Source organism: Nipponia nippon, unplaced genomic scaffold (genome assembly GCF_047370975.1).
Source record: "Nipponia nippon isolate SJK-2023a ecotype South Korea unplaced genomic scaffold, ASM4737097v1 scaffold_4, whole genome shotgun sequence".
NCBI lineage: Eukaryota > Metazoa > Chordata > Aves > Pelecaniformes > Threskiornithidae > Nipponia > Nipponia nippon.
The window spans coordinates 65,274,626-65,295,711 of NW_028262358.1; positions in this window are offsets into that span (position 1 = coordinate 65,274,626).

Below are 21,086 nucleotides of genomic sequence, written 5' to 3' on the forward strand. Positions count from 1 at the left end.
ATGATTCACCATCAATTTGTTTTTTCCTTTCAAAATGAGTTTTTGTTACAGTTTTTAAAATGTTGTGTACTTGTTAGACAAAATAAAAGTGGAATATTTTGTTAAAAACAAAACCAAATCATTGATAACCATAGGTTTTTTTTTTAATTAATTTCTTGGAAAATTTTAATTGCTTGGAGTTTATTCTACCTCTGGTCAGATTTGTGTTCTGATTTTGTCGCAATCTTTGTGAAATGGGAAATCCATTTATTATCCATCCTGGAACTGACCAGCTGACCACGCTTTGTTCCTGGTTTGTCTATAACGCTTAACCTGATGTGTTTCTGTACTTTTTAAAAAATTGCATGAATTTCATTTCTGAAAGGCAGAACTTTGATGTGATCCTACTGTTTGTTCCCTGTATGTTTCATATTTGCAAAGCTAACAAAACCATCTGTTTGGGAATTCTTTAGTATCACTTAAAAATTACTTCCAAGTAAAAGAAGAAAAATAATGTTAGCATGTCATGTATTGATTTCATTTTGATAATAGCATGAGTGAATCAGAAGTCATGATGTAATTTTGGTAAAATGTTTAGTGAAGTACCAGAAGCTAAGGAAGCATGGAGGTGGGGCTTTCAATGTGATTATGCTGTCTTTGGCAATGGCTGTGTTGTGGAGATTGGCACTTCCCACCATGCAAGTAATACATGCAGGCCAGAATTTTTAAATAAAATGACTGCATCTCTGGCTCAAGACCTGTTATTCCTTTTCCCAGAGCTGATAAAGCTGTGCTTGGTGAGCTGGCTGGAGTCTGGAAGTGAATCTTCAAGAAGGTTAGATCTTTCAAAAATTGAATCAAAATGGTGAGATGACCTCAAGTTTCCTTGCAAAGGGGCAATTTTGTCAAAAGACGTGGTGATGTGAACATGCAGTGTGTCCTGAGGGCAGAACTGAGCTCTCAGAGTGTCTTCTCATTTTTCTTTGTAGCTCTTCTTTTCCCTTTGAATCTATTTTAGGAGCCTCAGTGCACAGTTCCCACCCTGTGACAGCAAAGGAGTCTTTATGTGGTGTAGGCTAGAACAGACTGCAGTGTAGGAGGACGGTGGATTACTGTAGCCTCATATTACAAGCAAATTTAGCAAGTGCTTTAAAAAGCCAACATAAGAAATAACATCAATAAGCCCAAGACCAAAAAAAAGTCTAGAAATATAAATGTGAGGCTTATTTTATTCTAAGAGCATATCTAGTGGAGAGAAAGGGCCTGGGGACAGGGGAAAGAGCACGCTATAGTAGGAGAGAAAGTCAACCCAAATGAGCAATTTCCTGGCTGACTTACAATCTATTACGTTAATAGGATCATTGATTAATCTTTAACTAAATTGTTTTTTGTCTTTGTTTTTATTTTAAACTATTTTTAAAGTTTAATGAGTTAGGTTAGCTAGATAAACATGTAGTTAATAGACAGCGGGCTGAAGAAAGGATTCAGACATTATTTATGGCTATTGTGAATATCAGAGTTCTAGGAAGGGCTTAAAGGTTTGAGAGGGATGTATTCCTTTCCTCTCCCTTATGTGATCCAGCCAATTGTTAAGGCAGGTTAAGTAACTTCCCCAGTGACCCATAACTCCCCAGTAACTGCTGGTTTATCTGTGAATGAGCAACCTCTACTGAAAGAGTAAGAAAAGCAAAACCTGCCTTTTCATTCAGTAGGTGGTGCTCTTCCCTTCTCCTGAAGTTATGGCTCATGATGCTGATGCATTAGGTGCAATAGTGATTTAAGTCTACAGTTCTGCCTCTTTTGCCACCATTGCTTGCTAAATGTTTTGCCAAGATTTGAATGTTAACCCCTGTGCCCAGGCTAAGTCAGATTTCATCTTGTTTACTTCATTTATGTAAAACATCCCACCTTCTCACCTGACAAGGACTAGTGAAAACATGAGGCTTGGGTCTAACAACATTTTGCTGTCAGTCCCCAGGAAAGAAACAGTATATGCATTGTGCATGGACTTGATATCTCCCCAAAAGTGGAGCTGCTGGTTTTCCATTGGGGTGCAGTGCTGTTCTGAAATATCTCTTCCACTCAGGCACCAGTACAGACTTCTCTCAGCTATCTGGCTTTACAGGACCTACATCTACATTGGTGGACTCCAAAGGGTCCAAAGGGTGAATGCCCATGTCCTGGCACCCAACTTGACTAACCTTATTCCCGACCTGTGCTGGAGCAAGAACTGGGCGTGCCCCAGCCTCCATCTGCCATCCTGCACTTTGGTTCCCATCAGAAGAAAACCTGACAATAGCTGTTCCTGCCAACCCCTTGATTTGGATTTTGCAGAAATACTGAAGGTATCCAAGAGCATGCATCTCCTGCTCAGTCTGGAGACAGACAGAGGGATGATAAATCATGCCTGAGCAATGCAATTGCCTTGCAGCTGAGGTGAGAGCAATGAATGTCATTTACATTGACTTTAGCAAGACTTTCAACTCTCTCTCCCACAATGGCCTTGCATCCAAGTTAGGCTGTGAATGTCTGGATGGGTAGAAAACTAACTGAGTAAAAAGGCAGTTGGATGATCGTGCTCAAATGGTAGCAGGTAACAGGTTATATTTTACCTGGAGGCAGGTTACAAGTGGAGAATTGCAGAAGTCTATCCTGGGACCTGTCCTGTTTAACAGCTTTATCACCTGGAAGAGGGAATTGAGTGCACTCTCATCAAATCTTCAGATGAACTCAGACTGGGGGCACCGTCAATACTCACAAGGGGAGGGCTGCCACTGAGAGACACCTAGAGAGGCAGGAGGAATGGGCTGACAGGAACCTTACAAAATTCATCAAGGACAAATGCAAAGTCCTGCACCTGGAAAGGAAGAGCCCTTGGCAATGGTGTAGGCTAGGGACAGACTGACTGGGGAGCAGCTCTGTGGGGAAGGCCCTGGGGTCCTGGTGGCAGTGAGCTCAACACAAGCCAGCAGTGTGCCCTGACAAGAAAGGAGGTTGAGATAAGGGATTTGCGCTCTCTACTCAGCACTCACTGAGCCATCTCTAGATCCAGTTTTGGACCTGTGATGACAAGAAAGACATCAATAAACTGGACTGAGTTCATTGGGGGGACCCCAAGGTGGTTGGGTTTGCAGCACTTGTGCTGTGTGGGGAGGGTTAGGGATGGGGCTGGTTAAGCCTGAGGAAGAGATGGCTTCTGAGAGGGACCTAACAGCAGCCCTCCCAGTAGCTATGGGGGGGTGGGGTGGGTGAGAGGAGGGATCCAGGCTGTTCCCAGCAGTGCATGGCAACAGCTTGAGAAAAAACAGGCATATGATGAAAACAGTTTTCACCATGAGGAGTGCAGGTTGCACAGAGAGGCTGGAGGCTGGAGCAGAGACCTCCTGTGGTCCCTTGCAGCCCTAGTTGTCCTGTGACCCTATGTTATCATAATTCCCTGTTACGTTACAGTTTGCTTTAAAAGCAGAAGCAATCTTGAAACATTACTGTGGCTATTAGTGACCTAAGGTGGGATTTTATTTCAGTCTTCTTTAAAGAGGCAGGAGAGGCTCAGAGAAATGTGCACATGGGTGGCCTGCTCATTTGCTCTCCGCTGGGGAGGAAGAGCCTGGAGACTTGCATTTGGGCTGGGGATGGGTCCCATGTGGGGAAGAGTGAACCTGAGGGACCTCCCTTGTTCACAGGTTAGCCCTGGCTTCATTTGCTTTGTTGTATTACTCAGAGAGGCAAAGGTCCACCAGTGAATTCACTATGAAGATGGAAGAGGGGTGCATCAGGGGAAGGAGAAAGATCAGCCTGGGCTGATGACAACTTCAGCAGCAGACCTTGGGTTTTCCTTTGAGAAGCCGTTACATAGCATGCAGCTGGAAGAAGAGCCCATCATAGAAATTGAAAATAGCTGTTAGTATATAAAATGCTAATGGAATGCTTCAGCTGTGAGCAAATGACGCTCGTTATTCATTTGAAAAAAAAATGGCTGCACCTTGTAATAAGGAAGGCATTATGCACATTCAAATTACGAGCAAAGTTTCTAAAGTGTGGAGGATCAAGTCTGATAAAAGAAACCATATTTCCCTGTCAGTTTATTACAGACTAATATAATCTCTGTTTTGGCAGACTAAAGGATGCTGCTCCATTACACATGATGATGTCACACCATAAGGAAATGGATGGTTTAATAAGTACTAACTACGTTATTTTAGCAGTATTGCTAGCAAATTAAACTGGTGCTCATGCTTGTAAAAATGCAATATATATTAGGCTAGCTTGATTTAAAGTTTCTAAGAAAGAGTGTCTCTTTTTACCTTCCCCCTGGATTCCCCAGCTTGCTGCTGATTTCTACCGCAGAGTTTCTGCTAGAGGCAACTACTCCCAGCTGGACCTGCAGAAATGTTTCTGATGTATGCTTGTCTTCTGTCACAATGCATCTGGGGTTTGCACAACAACCCAGGCGTGGACCTCTCCAGTCTGCACTGCAGGAAACAAACCAGAGAGTCTATGACAATAATTTTGGAGTGATTCTGTTGCAAAAATAATAATGGAATGAGATATTTGAAGTCTTCTGTCTTTGATACACTGCACAACAATGCTGCAATAGATAAAAATCACGCTAAAGGTGGGATGCCTCCATCACCTACTGATGAGACAATAGATGCTGGGACTATCCCATCTCCATCTCTAAAGACGTATTTACACACTTAGCACACCCTGCAGCACCGACTAGACTACAGACAGTGGACCCATCTTTATTGCAGCATAGCACACTCTTAGTGAAAGGGCCACCATGCAAGAAGAGAAATGGATCTAGGTTATACAGGAACTAAACCAGAAGCTCCCATGGATGCTGAAGTTCAGATTCTCAGGCTGGATGCAGTCTGGGTTTCATCCTGTAAATGAGCAAGGATTCAGAGAATGCTTGGAGCAGCAAACACATTTTTTTCCAAGCTGGTTTGCTCATCCCTATTCAGAGGTGAACATTGGATACGGTTCTTAGTCTAGCAAAAACAGTAAAAATAGTCATAAAAATCAATATTCATTCTGAGCTATTTCATACTCAAAACAAAATGCAGAGTTGATTTTCAAAGGATTCCTTAAATTAATCACTTTGTATTTTGATTTTCTCTTTGTCTTGTATTTGACATGTGCTGTACCATTCTTTACTAGTTGGATTTGACTGAACAGGATTTTTAAGAGCTCTGACTAATCTTTATAGTATGGGAAAAAATTCTTCTGTGAACAAGGGGAAAGCAGGCAGCACTAATTATCTTCAGCATGGAAGAACTCTATGTCAAAGAAATCCAAGCTCTGAAATATACTTTCCTGTCAAAGCTTGGCTCATTAATATGCTTATCAGTCATGTACATATTCAAAGTATGTGTCATATAATATAAATCTGAATGCGTCAGTGTCGTGTGGATGAAATATACAATCCTTTTTTTTTTTTTTTTTTAATTAAGAGCCTTTTCAGAAATGTATTTATGCTGTTGTGTGGTTGTTCTTCTGTGCGTCTCTCTCTCCTGCCAAGCCAGCAGGTGGGGGAGGGCTTCTTGCGCATTAGGAGGTTCTGTTTTTTCCAGCAGGAAAACTGAAGCAACCAATAATTTTTCTGATCCTGAGCTCAAAGCTCAGTAAGGGCTGATGTTCATCTGTGTGGACAAAAAGCCTTGGCATTAAAATATTTCCCCTTTTTTCCCTTCCCCTCCCTTTTCTTTTCGTGTAAATATTCAAAAATCAGACTCTATAAACCATCTCAGAAGACAAGCCATTTGAAATAAGTATTTTCTTGATGTGTATACTTCTTCCCCTTGTACTTTTTTGCCATTCACATCCTCAATCTGCTGCCAGTTAGGTGCACCTTCTGACAGAGCCTTTGCTGTGGGCTGGACCAGGACCACTTACACAGTCCCTGCAGCAAAGCAGTGTCTTGCCCGCAGGTCTCTGACTTTCATCTCCTATTTCTCTCCCTGCCCCAAAACAGCAAGGGCTGATGTAGCTGAAGGATGTGACTGCAGCTAGCAAGCTGTCCTCCTGTCCCTGGGTGGGCAGGCATGCACGTGTCCAACACACTTCCCATGCGTGCTAAAGGGGTTGATGACCTGAAGACCTTGGCAATAGGAAAGGCTATGGGACATCTGGAAGGAATACTACCAGGACCTCCACAGGTGTACCCTAAACAGCATGTACATAGGAAACCTTCTCCTCCAGCACATAGAGGAGAGCAACCAGCCAGGCTCCTGCCACCATCAGAAAGATTTTGGGCAGGTGGAAGGCACCAGTTCCTTTTTGAGGGCTGAAGAAAATGAACAGCTCTGCTTGGTGTTTTTTTAAAGGACTGTAACATGGTTAATAATTTTTTTTCTTTATAGTCTCTCTTTGCCAGCCCCCTAAATGCCCGATGTTATGGCATCAGGTCAGTTTGCACAAGAAGGACTGAAGTTTTGCCTGATGCCATCAAGCTTCTCCCAGCTGGTTTTGCAGCAGGGGCTCAGCAAATGCAGCTGGCAAAGTTGCCAAATGAAATGCAGGTGTGTGGTGCCTAAGTCACGTCTGTCCCAGAGGACAGAGCACAGAACTAGCAGCACATTTCCCCTGAAGCCTCCTGTTCCTGGGGTGCTCCTTGTACTTGGTGAGTGAATGTATTTCTAAGAAGTACAAAGTTTCATGTTTTTCCCCATGCATGTTCTCATGACATCATCGAAAACTATCTGACAAGCACAGGTCAGGAATACTTGGAATTACTTGAACTTCTACAGATGCTTCAGCTTTTTTATAGATTTAGTAGAAAGGTGATTAAAGTCCTGCTCATATAAACAGGAGTAGTTTAGTCCCCTCTCTTCTCTCTTCTCCTGGTTTCTTAGAGTGAAGGAGTACAGTCAATATTGAAAATACTGGGGAGATTTTTTTTTTAAGAAAAATACATTAAGCTAGAGCACCTTATTTCAATATTACACACTCTACCGAAATTTAATTAACTTTGTTACTGTGAAGCAGTTTATTACCATGTTGAAAGAAGAAGAGTAGTTTGGGCCTACATATCTGTAAACATATGACTTGTATCTTCTAATTTGCAGCTCCTTGTTTTTAGCCTCCATGCTCAGGCTAAAGTGGTCCTGGTGCGAAGGCTGGTGTCTTCTACCCTCCACAAGGCCTGTCCATTTGCATTGCTTTCTGTGCAAGGCCTCAAACCCAAAGCAGACTAATTGGTTGCCCTGACAACTTATTTCTGGTTTAGGGCTTTTTTTGTCCTTCTTATTGTTATAGTTATTCAACAGAACGCATATGTACTCCTTGCTCTACCTGCTGTCTGAACAGGTATAATTTCCTGTCAAGGACAGCATCTACACTGAGAGTACAGGGGCTACCCATTTTTAATTAAATGCTATTTAAAAATATGTTAGCAGCCATAAAAGACAGCTGTTGGATCACCGATAGACATTTTCCGATTATGGTAACCCCTATGGCCCACCTGACTGATGTACTTTTTAATGTTTTAGCTGGCTGACATTAAAAGCTAAGACAGCACTTACTTAAGATGTGTACAACTTCATTTTTCTAATTTAAGCAAACTCCAATCCAGTAATTGATAGGGGTTCGTGTAAGAGAACTGTTCTTCCATCACTCCTGGTTCTGAATATGCAATTTTCAGACTACTTGAAGTTGCAGTCTTCTCCTGATATCCAGGCTTTCAAGACAAAACAACTACATCATTATTATTATTTTCAGCTAGATAAATTAGTTACAAGGGACATACTGATAAATGTGCTTCCTCTTCTCTCCTAAACTCCTGACTTCTCAGTATAAAATGAATCTGGCTGAAATTTTGTTTGAAGTAAGAGATCAACATATCTATGCAGTGTATTTTTCACACTTACATTTGTCTTTCCCATATTAGCTTTCAATATTCCAGCCCTACTTTCTTTGAATTCCCTGGATATGCACAGAAGGAAACCCCTTCTTTCCACATTTAGACTAAACACTGGCAGTGTAGGTCAGGATCCTGGATTGCTTCTTTTATTTATATTAAACTTGTACCGAACGGAGACCAGAAGCTTGTTTGGGAGGCAGCAGTGGGGAATATTCTGCCATTAACACTCAAATCTCAGCCACGCACAGCCAGCCCAAGCCCTGGGCTGAGTTATCCTGGGTGGTAGGTGGAAATGGCTGTGTGCCCCAGACGGGACACGGCGTGTGACCCTGCAGCTTCCCCAGCCAGCCTGTGCGCAGCAGCCCAGGAGATGATCCCATCGGACACCAGGTTAAGCCCTCGCTGCACCAAACTGAGTCAGGAGATGCTATCAGGTGCTGCTTTGCTGTCCTCGCCACACAAGTCACACTGAGTTTTTCATCACTTGGGCTATTTCAACCTTTAATTAACCCAAGTAATAGGGAGTGGAGGGTATTTAGCATATTAGAAAAGAGATCCCTGAGTGTAGGTTATTGAACAGCTGTTGAGAGCAGTGTCCCTTAGGAGCAATGAAGTGCCTTGGGTCTCTAGAAATGACAGAAATTTATGTCTTTATTGACTATTGTCTTAATTTTGGTAATCAATAAACTAACTGAGTAGAGCCAGTTTGCTCTTCCAGGCTTTTATTTCTAATTAGAACTAATGAATAGGCAAGAGAACAACACAGAAGAGTCACTGATTGAGTCACATAACAGATTTCTAAATAAATAGGCTATTTGGTTCCCTCTGGGAAAGAAGTCAGCTGCATGTCACTCACAGAGGGTGTTACACTGACAGGTGACAGGGATGGCTTTGTTATGCAATACTTAATTCTAAAAATGTTTCTTAAGGCACTGTCAGAGCAGAAGTTGAAATCTGTGTAATGTTATATTTCCTTTGAATTCAGAGATAGAAAACTTTGCAACCGTTTAAGTTCACAATTTGAAACCTGGCAATGATAAGCTTTGGTCAAGAAGGATATATCACTTTTCCACAGAAAGGTAAATGAACGCTGTTTCAGAATATACTAGAGAAGATTTGTTCTTATGACTGGTTTGGATGATACAGAGATTGCTTTTGAAGTTAGGTTGTTTTGCGTTTGTTTGGTTTTTTTTAATACCCCGTGGCTTACAGAATCCAGCCCGTGTCCTACCAAGTTAAACTGCTGATCCTCCGGAAAGAGAAAATGGTATAAATAGCTGTCAGAAGGGCAGGGCAGATAAGTGTGCTATCTGGAATTTCCACAGATCCTAATGTCAGGCCAATCCTGCGGCACTGATTCAAAGGAAAAAAAATCCCATTGGTGTGAAAATGATTTTTTACTCAGTAAAGTCTAGTCTGACTGTATTTTCAAATCCATGAAATAAGCTTAATGGTCAAAAAGGAAAAAAAAAAAAAGGCAAAACAAAAAACCCACATAGCTTCAAAGACCTTGAAGTAATAATCATTTCTATACTCCTCACTCTAACAAAATCCATGCAGGATTTTATGCAAAGATGTCCTTAACTCTGATCTCTTGTGGCAAATTCCTGAACCAGAAGGACTGGGGCAGGGGTACGACAGAGAACTGTTGATGGACTCTGAGGCCAAAGGAGTTCTCTGCTTGTCATTAGTGTCTAGATTGCAACATCCCTGGCACCCCCAGAGTGATGCAATATAAGTCACAATCCAGTTTAAAAATTCCATCTCATTGCAGCAAAGATGAAGGGTTGTGGGGCAAGAAACCCTATTTAGTACATATTGGGGTTCCTTATAGTCCACATTCTCAACCAATGTTTGGTTTGATCTTTAGTATACAATTCTGCATCAGAAAAGAGTGGAGTTCACCATCAATTGTTGACCATTAACAGCATGGGGGTTTAGGCACAAATTCTGCTTGCATTTCTTAATGAGTGCAACTGTTACCTGTTGCAGTGTTTTAAATTAAAAACTGTGAAACCTCAATTGGCTGCACGCCTTTTGCACAGAGAATCTAAAAAGCCTTCATTTTCTTGAGTACAGAGCCATTTTTTTAATGTTTTTTTGGTTACTTTATTTTGCAAGAGTTTAATAAATTTCTGTGTCTTAATGATCCTTGCAGAGATCTTTTGGGTTTGCTTCCTACTATATTCATTCTTCATCTTCCTCCTTCTCTGTATCTGTATCTTAGGGCCACAAAAATGATCAGAGGGATGGAACACCTCTGCTATGAGGAAAGGCTGAAAGAGCTGGGGCTGTTCAGCCTGGAGAAGAGAAGGCTGCGGGGAGACCTTATTGCAGCCTTTCAGTACTTAAAGGGAGCTTATAAGAAAGATGGGGACAGACTTTTTAGCGGGGCCTGTTGTGATAGGACAAGGGGTAATGGTTTTAAACTAAAAGAGGGTAGATTCAGACTAGATATAAGAAAGAAATTCTTTACAATGAGGGTGGTGAAACACTAGAATGGATTGCCCGGAGAGGTGGTAGATGCCCCATCCTTGGAAACATTCAAGGCCAGGCTGGATGGGGCTCTGAGCAACCTGATCTAGTTGAAGATGTCCCTGCCAGTTGCAGGGGGGATGGACTAGATGATCTTTAAAGGTCCCTTCCATCCCAAAACATTCTATGATTCTATGATCTGCTGTTTCTTAATATTTAGGTTTGCTGCTGCTGTTGTTACTGGTAGGGAGACTTTGGAAGGGCACATCCATACAGTCCTCTACTGCAGATGCCAGGACAGAGGAAATACAAATGGACACAAAGAAAGGGATACAGCATCTATGAAATCCTCAGGTTGGAAGAGGAAATACAAATAAAGTAAGATGAGAAAAATTCTCATTTTCAGGTGAAGGTTCTTAATAAAATAGGGCATAAAATTGTAAGATACCATGTGGTATTTTAAGCTAATTGTGTCTATTTTGAGATGTCTCACCCCAAAAAACATTGACAGAACTATCATCCCTTAGTACCTAAATGTCACTCCTACTATTCAACTACACAAGTTTAAAGCTGACAATATACATTTCCACCGCATGTTATCATTAACAAAACGAAGACCTGGGTGCATTCATTACTCACGGCTATGAGATACCAATATGATATAGCCATGAAAGGAGTTACTGAAGCTAAAGGACAGCGTTGTCACAAGAATATACAGATAGGAACCAGCCATTTATAACCATGAACTGGAAACTAGAAGATTTCTAAGCATCAAAGCTGTGAAGGGCTGCTATGCCTTCCTGCAGAGAATAGTGAGGAATAAAACTCCAATTCCACTTCAAGATAGCACTTGAATACTTTGAGAGAGGCATTGCGCAGTAGTAGCAGGACCTACACCCAACAGCCCAGGAAGATCCTCGTTTCCTGTGCACCTTGGAGAAGGGGAGATCTAAGTCCACAGGATATAGGACACACAGACCAAATTCCTGCACTTTCTTGCTTTCCTCCTCCTCCTCTTTCCATTTTCTCCATTTCTTTTCATCCCAGTCTGTCCTTTCATCACTTTTTACCCCTTCTTCCCTTCTCTTCCCTTCCTCTCTCACTTCCCTCCCAGGCAGGAATATGCCTGGCTCGAGGAAAGTGAGAAAGCAGAGTAAGCGCTAGAGGAACAGATAGAGAGGTGGAAATATGAAGAACAGACAATGAAGATGACCAAGGGCTGTATCTCCATGTTCTTGGTGATTGCTTTTTGGTGTTTCAGTCTCAAAGTTTAGGGGGTTGATTTTTTTATTTTTCAGTCTCAAAACTATACTAAGAAACTTTGGGATCAATTGTTTCCCCCCCCCGCCAAAAAAAAAAAAAAATAAAAAAAAAGCTTGAGAGTTTCTGAGTTTTAAAAGTTGAGTTTACATGGCGGGAATTTACCTGGAAAAGCCCCATGAATCCCTTCCTGTCACTGAAGTTGTCCTTTCCTCCAAGAAGGAAAGACTTGTTCTTCCCCTCACAACACTTGCTAAAAATTCTCTGTGAAGAGTGGTCGCAGAGTGTCTGTGGGACTAATCCTCTCTCCCAGCTTTGGCTGTAAATGCAGTCCCTGAATGTAGCTGCCTTCCTGGTTTGGAGCCTGCTGTCCTCCATGAGGGACTGCAGAGCAACTGGAAGCAGTGGCGAGCATGGCAGCGTCAGAAGATTTCTCAGACTGCTTATAATTCCTTAAACAAAAATTTTGCTATGAGGAAGTCAATGCAATTTCCTCCTATCACACTTTGATCTGTCAAAAACTCATGACTTGCCTTTGCAGACCAGCGGTAGGTAGTATTTATGGATTTAATGGTGCGATATGCGTGGATGTCCGGTACAGTGACATGCCCCAGAGTGCCCAGAAAGCACCGACCGACACGGCATTCAGCCACACGGCTGCACTGGCGCTGGGCTCTCTCCATTCTTTCTTTCCTGGGTGGCAAGGAGCCATGCCCTGCCACAATGCCTTCATTGTTGAAACATAAGAACAAAATGCGCATGTTTAGCCTGATCAGTACTGGAACAAATCAGTTGTACTTATCAGATCGCGAGGCCTTTTCTGGGAACAGAAATGTGGAGTCCTCGGAAACTCGAGCAAAAAAATCCTCAGAGAAAATAGCAACAGTCAGGCAAATCAAAATACAGTGAGATATCTCCACCTTTGAGTCATGGTGTTTCACTAGGTGCTGTCTCAAACTCATTAGTGTAACTAAGTGTTGTAGAGCTGGGGTGACACTTACACGCCCAGAGATCTGAACCAGAGGAAAGCAACTTTCTTATTATTAAATACCTGCCTGAAATACTAATCCTTACTGCCAAAAGACAGATCCCTCCCTGTTAGGAAGGCAGGTATGAACTAAAAAATTAGGAACTGCAACCCAGGACAAGACTAGTTCAGTGTGCTCTCTTGTACCATTTCATGCCAGAGAAGTTGCCAAAAGGCCATTTGTGGGTAATTACTCCTCAGGAAGTTTCTTCCCCTCCCAGCACTTCAGCTATAATGCTGATGCCACACACTTCAAGACAAAATACCCTACTGTGTCAGACTGTGACACAGATAAGAATTGTGTGTATGTCATCTGTGTAAATGGTTGTCCCTTATTTAAATTTTGCCTGGAACTCACAGAGGGACAATAAACAGGGAACGGCCGACATGCGTATTAGTCCTGAACCTAACCAGGCTTAAAACAAAGCACTTCAGAAGAGGATCACCTGGTACAATTGCTGGGATCTGCGGTTCAGTGACCTTGGCAGTCTCCTTCAGTCTTGTATTATTTCCAGGTCTCTGCGAACAGCTGTGTCATTGTTACTAACCATCTTCTGCATCTCTAAGTAAGCTATTATACCTTTTTTTCCATAAGTTTTAATAGTACAGGGTTTGGTGCCAAAGAGCCCTCACTGGCAGAGAACAGTCAAGTGTGTTCCTTGTTGAGCTTCAGAAACAATCTATTTATACCCAGAGCCTGTCCAAACAACATTTTCCTTTTCTTTGAGTATAGTTTATTTAGTGTAACAAGTTCCCTAAAGTGAGTGGAGTCAAGCCTTCACAGCCTTCCTCCTAGAGTTGTCTTTCTAACCCTGCCTTTCCCAGCCCAACAACTCTGCCTTTATGCTTAGGGCCTCCACAGCTTGTCTCCTTAGGGCTTCTTTCCTTCCTCCCTCCAGAAATGGCTCTGAGTCATCCAGACAGCCCTAACCTTGACTTTTCTCCTTCCAGGTAAAGAAACGGATCCTAAATGCCTGACTCTGGTTTAGCTGGGAGAGAGAGGAGATTTAGTTTTCCTAGTCCACCCTAAGTAACACTCAGATACCTTAATGCAAACAGGTCACTACATTTGGAGTGCATATTTTGGTATTAACTATAGCGTTCACAAAAAAACTTTGCAGCAAGTACATCTATTTTTGCTCTTCAGCTGACAAAAGAATTAAGTAAAATAAACTAGTAATTCTTTTCTGTTCTTATTCCTATTTTATATTCTTTTTCTTATTGCTAGTTCTCTTTTGTAATAATTCAGCAAAATTTCTCCAGTGCAATTCACAGCCTTCCTTCAGCATGCAAAAAAAATGCTGTGTTTGGATCTTTACTGCATAATCACAGTCTCCATTGACATACACATGAAGAGACTCATTACCCTGGCTTCCTAATGACTGGGTTAGGTCCCACAGGCAGCAACTCCCTCTGGCAGTGATGTCTGAAAGACACCTTACTTTTGTTTACCATCTTGAAAAAAAAATGTTCTTTACTGGTTGTCCCACTATACTAACTGGTTCCATGCTGTTAGTTCCACAAAAACAGCTAAGGGAAGTGATTAAACGTGACAGATACTGTTTTCTTTGGAGATCATCTCATTCCCAGCAGCTGGACAACTGGAAAATGAGATTTGTGAGCAGATAGAAATGCTGTCTACTATAGCCTGAAAGTTTTACTGTTGATTTTTATAGGATTTTGTAACATGTATATCTCAGGCAGACAGAATGAGGTGGAGCCCTAAACGCTGCTCTGTGTATGTTTGTAGATGTGTCTAAAAATACCAAAAAGCACGAATCTGATCAAATGCATTCCCATTATCCCCTTCTTTTTCCCCCATCTTTTTCCTTAAGGGTCTTCTGTGATTCACACTGGTAAAGTAGCACCAGTGATACAAAATAGTTGTTATTAATTTGTAGAAGATACAAATGAAATGTAGATTTTGCAGCTGCAGTTTAACTCTTGCTTGTTTTCCTCTAATGTGTGAAAGATATCTTTTATGTATTTATCAATCCTTCATAATAAAAAGGCATAACTGGACAAAATAGGTGTTGATTTCCCCATTTGCACCTGACCCTGTGGCAATGTTTTCCTCATTGGCACAGAAGTGCTGGGGCTGGAGGAAGCATTTGAGGAGGACTCAGAGACCATGCAAGCCATTTGGTTTGATGAAGGAGCCCCATGCGGTACTTGTGCTCCCCTTCTGCTTTTATCAGTACACTCACCTGCCTGGAGTATAGGAGAAATAGGAAAAGCTATACTACAGCAGCGTGACCCAGATGTGCTGCCCAGTCCATAGGCTCTGTATTACAACAGATGCGAGCACGCTGCAGCCCTGGCCAGCACCCCAGTTTCCAGCAACAAGGAGGAAGGAAATGAGAGGGGAAGTCAGCCAGGGGTGGCAGGGTGCTGGGATGCTGCAGCAGAACTGTGCCTTGGGCAGCTCCTCTTGTCTCCACGTCCTTTTCACTGTCCCTCGACTGCATCCATGTGGGACATGACGGGTGCGGGAGCCAGCCTGGGAGCATTAAGATGAGACACCTGGGATACTGATGGTTCAAAATGTTGGGGGTGAACGATAGAGGCAGTGAGATTGACTATGTTCAATGTCTGAATGCCAGGAAAGCAAAACAGTGTTAGGGCAGTTTGATGGAAGAGCCAGGGATGACAATAAGAGCAGTATACTACAGTCAGGGAACTGGTGAAAGAAATGTGACCCCGGTAGCAGTGTCTGCCTTTGAGAACTGGGAGAACCAGAGAAATTAGGATGGAAGAGCTGAAAAAGGAAAAGGAGCAGAGTAAGCATGGGGAAGAAAGGAAACAAGGAAGGGTAAATCTTAGTCAAATTACTGGAAAAAACACTGCAAAATTTAGGCTAGTCTATACAAGATCTACCAAGCAATAATAAAGATTCAAAAATAGACTTTCTGTACTGGTTAAGACAACATCAAGCATGGTAATTTTGTCAAGAGTGAAGATTCACAACTCCAGAAAAAGATTTATTTTTACCTTCTGCTAACTGATGTTCACTTAATTGTGTTAAGATCTCCCTTGACAAAAGCAGTTATTGCATTATCTGTGAGATCACTGAGGTTAATGGTCCCTTTACAGCCAGAGGTAGCGGAGAGGGTTTTGGAAGCAACCAGGGGCATAGGAGGGCAACGTCTAAGCTAGGGCATGGGCTAAAGGGCAGGTGCTGAGAGAAAGGAGATTCAGAAATTGTCATAGTCCCGGCCCTTTTGCCATTTTTCCCTGGGCTTTTGTGCTCATCATGCCACTATTGCCCACGGCAATGTGGGTGTCTGGGGTGAGGAGTGAGTCTAACTTCTTCAGCTGCAGTGACAAATTCTGCTCCCTACTAACCTGATTCGTGTTTGAACCGGTAACCCAGAGCTGGGAGGCTGCCTAGCTCATTAAAAATTCCCTGAGCGAGTTTCCTGACCCAGTTCCAAAACAACAGAGAAAGCTTTTTAAGTTGGTTTTTGGAATTCATGTCATAAAAGATTCAGGCAACATATGGATTATTTATTCACGCAGGGGATTTAAAATTGCTGCTTTATTAAAAAAAAAATGCATCTGATTTCCAGTACTGTCTTTGTTTTACAGCTATTCAGGCAGCTACTAAGGCAGCGGGTGGAGGGGGAAAGGAGGAAACTAGGACAAGGTCTTAGGCATGACTACAAGGGCCCAGCAAATCCAGTTCTAGTGCCAAATTTTTTTAATGAAAGAGCTGATTTTACTTTCTAGTTTCCTGTGAAGGGCAAAAGGGCATATTTATTATCTCAGATGTTTTATTTGATTCTTTCTATATAAAGGACCTACCCCGTTCTGCATGTATTTTGGATTAATCAGAAAAAAGAATTGTTCCCATATTTGCTTGTGTAGCATATCCTTCATTTCAGAGTCAGACCCACAACAGATGTCACCAGGGACAGGTTCACTGAAGACACACCAGCTGTCCTGATTCCTACCAGCTTCAGCTCTGCTCCATGCTCTGTTAATGAAAATGAATACAGGCTTGCAGCTTCACCAAAGCTATTGTTGTTGGCTTTGGGCTCTGGTTAGAAGCCCCCTCCTATTGCAGTTGTGATGCACGTCAAAATCCTTTTGAGGAAACCAAAGGTAAAAATAGTAAAGCAACGTTGTCTTTTCAGACAAATCTCTAGCAAGCAACAGCCTCTCTCCATGACCTTCAGGTAGAGAAAGTTTTTTTTTTCAGGAAATCTGAGTATCACTTGAACTCTTCAGCAGATGGAAGGTCTCGTTTGTAGAGCCAGAGTAAGAAACAGAAGCACAGCAAGCTGTAGTTTCTATCCCTTCCAGCGCTGGTTAATGAAAAACTAAGGTGGGATACAAAGGAACAGAGTATAGAGATATGCACAGGACTTTCACACCCCCCGAAGAGGTGGGAAGCACAAAGGACAGAGGCTCAGGGAAGCAGCAGTGACATAAGGAATTTGGGTCCTGCGCAGGGACCCCAAAAGCAACGTCGCCACTGTGGGGCCGCCAGCCGCACTCCCCGCACCCTCGCAGCCTCCCCGCCCGCTCTCCCCCTGCTCTCCTGGCATCAGGCCCGAGGTTCCCCCCACTCCTTTCCTTCTGGGTAAGACTTGTCGGACCTTGGAGGATGAAACATTCAGTTTCTAAAATTTTCAGCCTGGGGGAAGTGAAGGAACTCTGCAGCGGACCAGAACCCAGCAGCTTCCCAGCCGAAAAAAGGCTGATGCCTCACACACTCATCCTGTAGTTCCAAGATTCCCAAAACAGTCCAGCCGAGGTCCGTTGTAACTTTGATGATAAACATCTATTGCTGCACCCGTGGAAAAAACCCAAGTAATCAGCTGTATCTTGCCAATCTTCTCAAGCAAGACAAATAAAAAAGTCCCTGTAATTTTAAGCCTGATAGCCTGAAACTAATAGCAGGTAAAATACTCTATAGCTGATCTGAGGCAACTAATAAAAAATTAAAAGGAAGCGGTATATTTAATGCTGAACAAAGTACAGTTATGAAAAAGTAGCTTGTTATCTGTTGATAATATTACGAGATTGATTGCAAAAGCTAACTGTAATAGACTCTGCAGGGTGTGTGATGTGGTATGGCATGGCATTTTGATTAAGAGGCAAAGTGGATTAAAAACTGGCTGGTAGGTCTCAAAATGTAATGGGGATTTTTTTTAATGGTTGTATTTCCACTGGTTTCCACAGAGATCAATTTTTAGCATTATGCCATTTAAAAATCTTCATTAACAGCCTAGAGAATTGCAGTCGTTTGCAAATGTTAAAAAACAAAAAGGAGCATTAATCAATTATGAAGAAAACAGGTCTCTGATGCAGAGCAACATGTATCTGCCAGTAAATGAGATATAAGTAAACAATATATATTTGAGTGTGGCCTATAACGAAAGTATGTCTCTACAAAGACTGCAAGTTAAGTCCTGGGGAGGACTGTAGTGGAGGCTGGAGGCCCTGGTGCACCATCTGCTGAACATGAGCTTCAGAATGATGATGGCAAAACCACCTTTGCTATATGCTGATTATAAAAGCACAAAGAAAAAGGAACAGAGAGGTTTGTGTCATGCCCACGGGGAGGCTGCTGCTGAAATGTTTGTCCCGTCTGGTGCCTACAAATTCAAGGAAGATGCTTATGGAATTGGAGAAGATTCAGGAAAGAGTCACAGAAATTGCTGAAGGACTGGAAAACATGTCTCTTGAGAAAGAAATAAAGGGATTTAACTTATTTAGTTTATTCAAAAGAATGTTGGCCAGGGAGCTGTTCACTTTTTAAACACGGAGAACAGAGATATGATAGCTAGTGTTCAAGGTAACAAACAAATTCAAAAGCTGGAAAATTGAGCTGGCCAAATATAGAGTATTTTTTTTTCGCATGGTTTCCTAGGAATAGCAAAGTCTATGCAATGAGCTGTCCGTTTATCTTTCAGTTCCATCCCTTGTTTTTCCTCCTCCTCCTCTCCCACCCAGGCAAGTTTAAAATATCTTTAGTGTGCTTGTCCAGTTACAACCAAAGTTGCTGGGGTGAGGCAGTGGGAAAATAGAAATCTCAAAGATATGACAAATCCGTAAGTGTCCTGACAACAAGCAACTGGGCAGAGCGCTTTGCGGACTCATGCTCCTACGCAGAGGAAGGCAGCTGTGATTACACTCCATGCTATCTAGCACAGATGCCAGCTGGTCAGTGCACACACACACACTGGCCAGTTAACCAGTTCATGTTCCATTTGGCTTATGCAAGATTTTTCTAAAAGCCTGAGCAAGAGTGTAACAAAAAATGAATCAGAGCAGTCCTGTAGGTTGTATATTATAGAAGATCGGGGTGGTAGCCTTTCTGGTCTTACTGTCTCTGAATCCATCACCATTTGACTCGTAAAAACAAAGCCAGTGAAGAAAGCAAAAGGAAAAAACCAAAAGTTAACCAGTCAGCTTGTCCAAGGGAAACAGCCACGCCAGAGAACAAAGAGGATTTAAAATGTCCTACTCCAGTTTAACAAGTGCCACTGGGTCTGACTTTGTCCTGCTTTCCACAGGACAGCTCAGAGCTGCGTGAGTGGGGCTACCTGGGAAGTCAGAGAGGTGGCTATGGCATTGTCTCATCTGTGGCAGACTTTAGCTGTCCGAGGTGGAAATGGGGGCTGCCCTGGTTGCTGTCCTGGCCCTCTGCTTCACAGGCAGCACAGACAGCTCAACAGGCCATCCTTCCCCTCACTGACATCTTGGCCCTATGGCCCAGCGCAGTCATGGGCTCTGCCAGTGGCTCCAATTTACATAATTCCCTGGGCTGGAAACTGCACCATCCCCTGCTGTTTGGGCGATGGCTTGTGGGTGGGCAGCTGTGGCATTAACCATTGCACCTCTGGCTGAGACTGCACAGCCAGCACGAAGGCAGCTTGACCCAGCCCACACAGCCCTTGCCCTGCTCCCCCTCCCTCCGTGCCGAGGCGCACACGCTCTCCCCTGCACGGCTGCCCACTGCTCGTGCTGAGGAGCAGCACGGTGAGGATGCTTAGGGAGCACTTACCCTTCAGCTGGGCCTGGGTCACCATGCAACTACAGAGGTGACAGTGCCAGCACTAAACGATAGGTAACACGAGGGCAGGAGCAAGCGGTTGGGGATTCAGGAGGTAAAGGAGGCTTGAGCCAGGCATGAAACACCCGCATGACAACACTGTCAGCCAAATCCACAAGCAAATGCAATTCACAGCCCCCAGGCCATGAGCCCAGGCTGAATTCAGCAGCTTCAGTGACACTAGTCTTCAAGCTGCCCCATTTAATGCTAACTCAGGTATAACTACAGAAATTGCAGTCACACTTTACAGTGTCATATGGGCATATTCTGTGAGAGTCTCATATACTGTAAGCAAGCTTTTCTCCCTAGTCCATTTCATTTATCCTGGATATTTCACTTGCAAAGCAGCCTCCACAGGAGGAAGGAAGCATCCCTGGCGCTGGGGCTACGGGGTGAGCTGGCGAGGAGCAGAGCCCCACTGGGCGCTCCCCAGCCAGGCTCCTGCAGCCTCTGGGAGAGGCAAGGTGTCAGTTTGCACAGCTTCCCTCACTGGGGAACGGTGTCCAGCGCTTGCTCAGAACATGCTGAGAGGCAATTTAAGACTGTGACTGACAGATTTATTCCTATTTCCTTTTCAGATAAGCCCTTGGTAAATAGGGGTCATGGTACCGGGGCTGGTGTTTGTGCAGCGACGGACTGGCTTTACTTGAGTACACATGTGTGACTGGTGTTCAGGCTGATGACAGCCATCCAAAAAGCTGGCTTTGAAGCAGTATATTACCTTGTATATTTTCAGTATTAGAAACAGGGAAGCTATTGGTTTCAGTGGGCCTGTTCCACCTTTCATTGCCCAGCTTGAGCTGTACAAGGGAGTTTGAAGGTATCACCTGATGTCATGGGGCTCTACTCCAGATGATGAGAGAAAAAATTGGACAATGCAGGTATTGCGGCTTCTGAATTCAAGGTGGCACCTATAGTCCTGCACTTTGCATCCCAGTGTGACAGGGCTCCAGAAGGAATAGCAGTATATGCCACAGCTGCCCAGCTGCCTCCCCAGAAGATGTGATTCTGGGTAGGCTGGTGCAGGACTAGCCCAGTGCAGCAAACTATCGGCTCACGTTCAGGTTAAGACACAAGCTGTCCAGTTTTGTACCAGTGTAGCACCACTGCTAATAATTGACATCTTCTGAGTAAAAGAAGAGCTGAGCCCTCAAGAACAGCAAGGTCGTTTTGTGTGACCTATTTTCTTGAATATTTGGCGGGGGGGGCATAATTAATTTTTCTATAAATGTACACAAATGAATAGGAACTAAGAACCTTGCAAAAAGTTGTTCGTTGCACTCGAAACACAGGAAACTCTCAGGGTCCTGGTGGGCCCAATAGTTTCTCCAGGTCTCCAGCCCCACCAGTGCAGGTTTCTGCAGGCTGCTGGGGCCAGCTTTGGGATGAACCCCGGGTGCAGCCTGAATTCTCCCTCT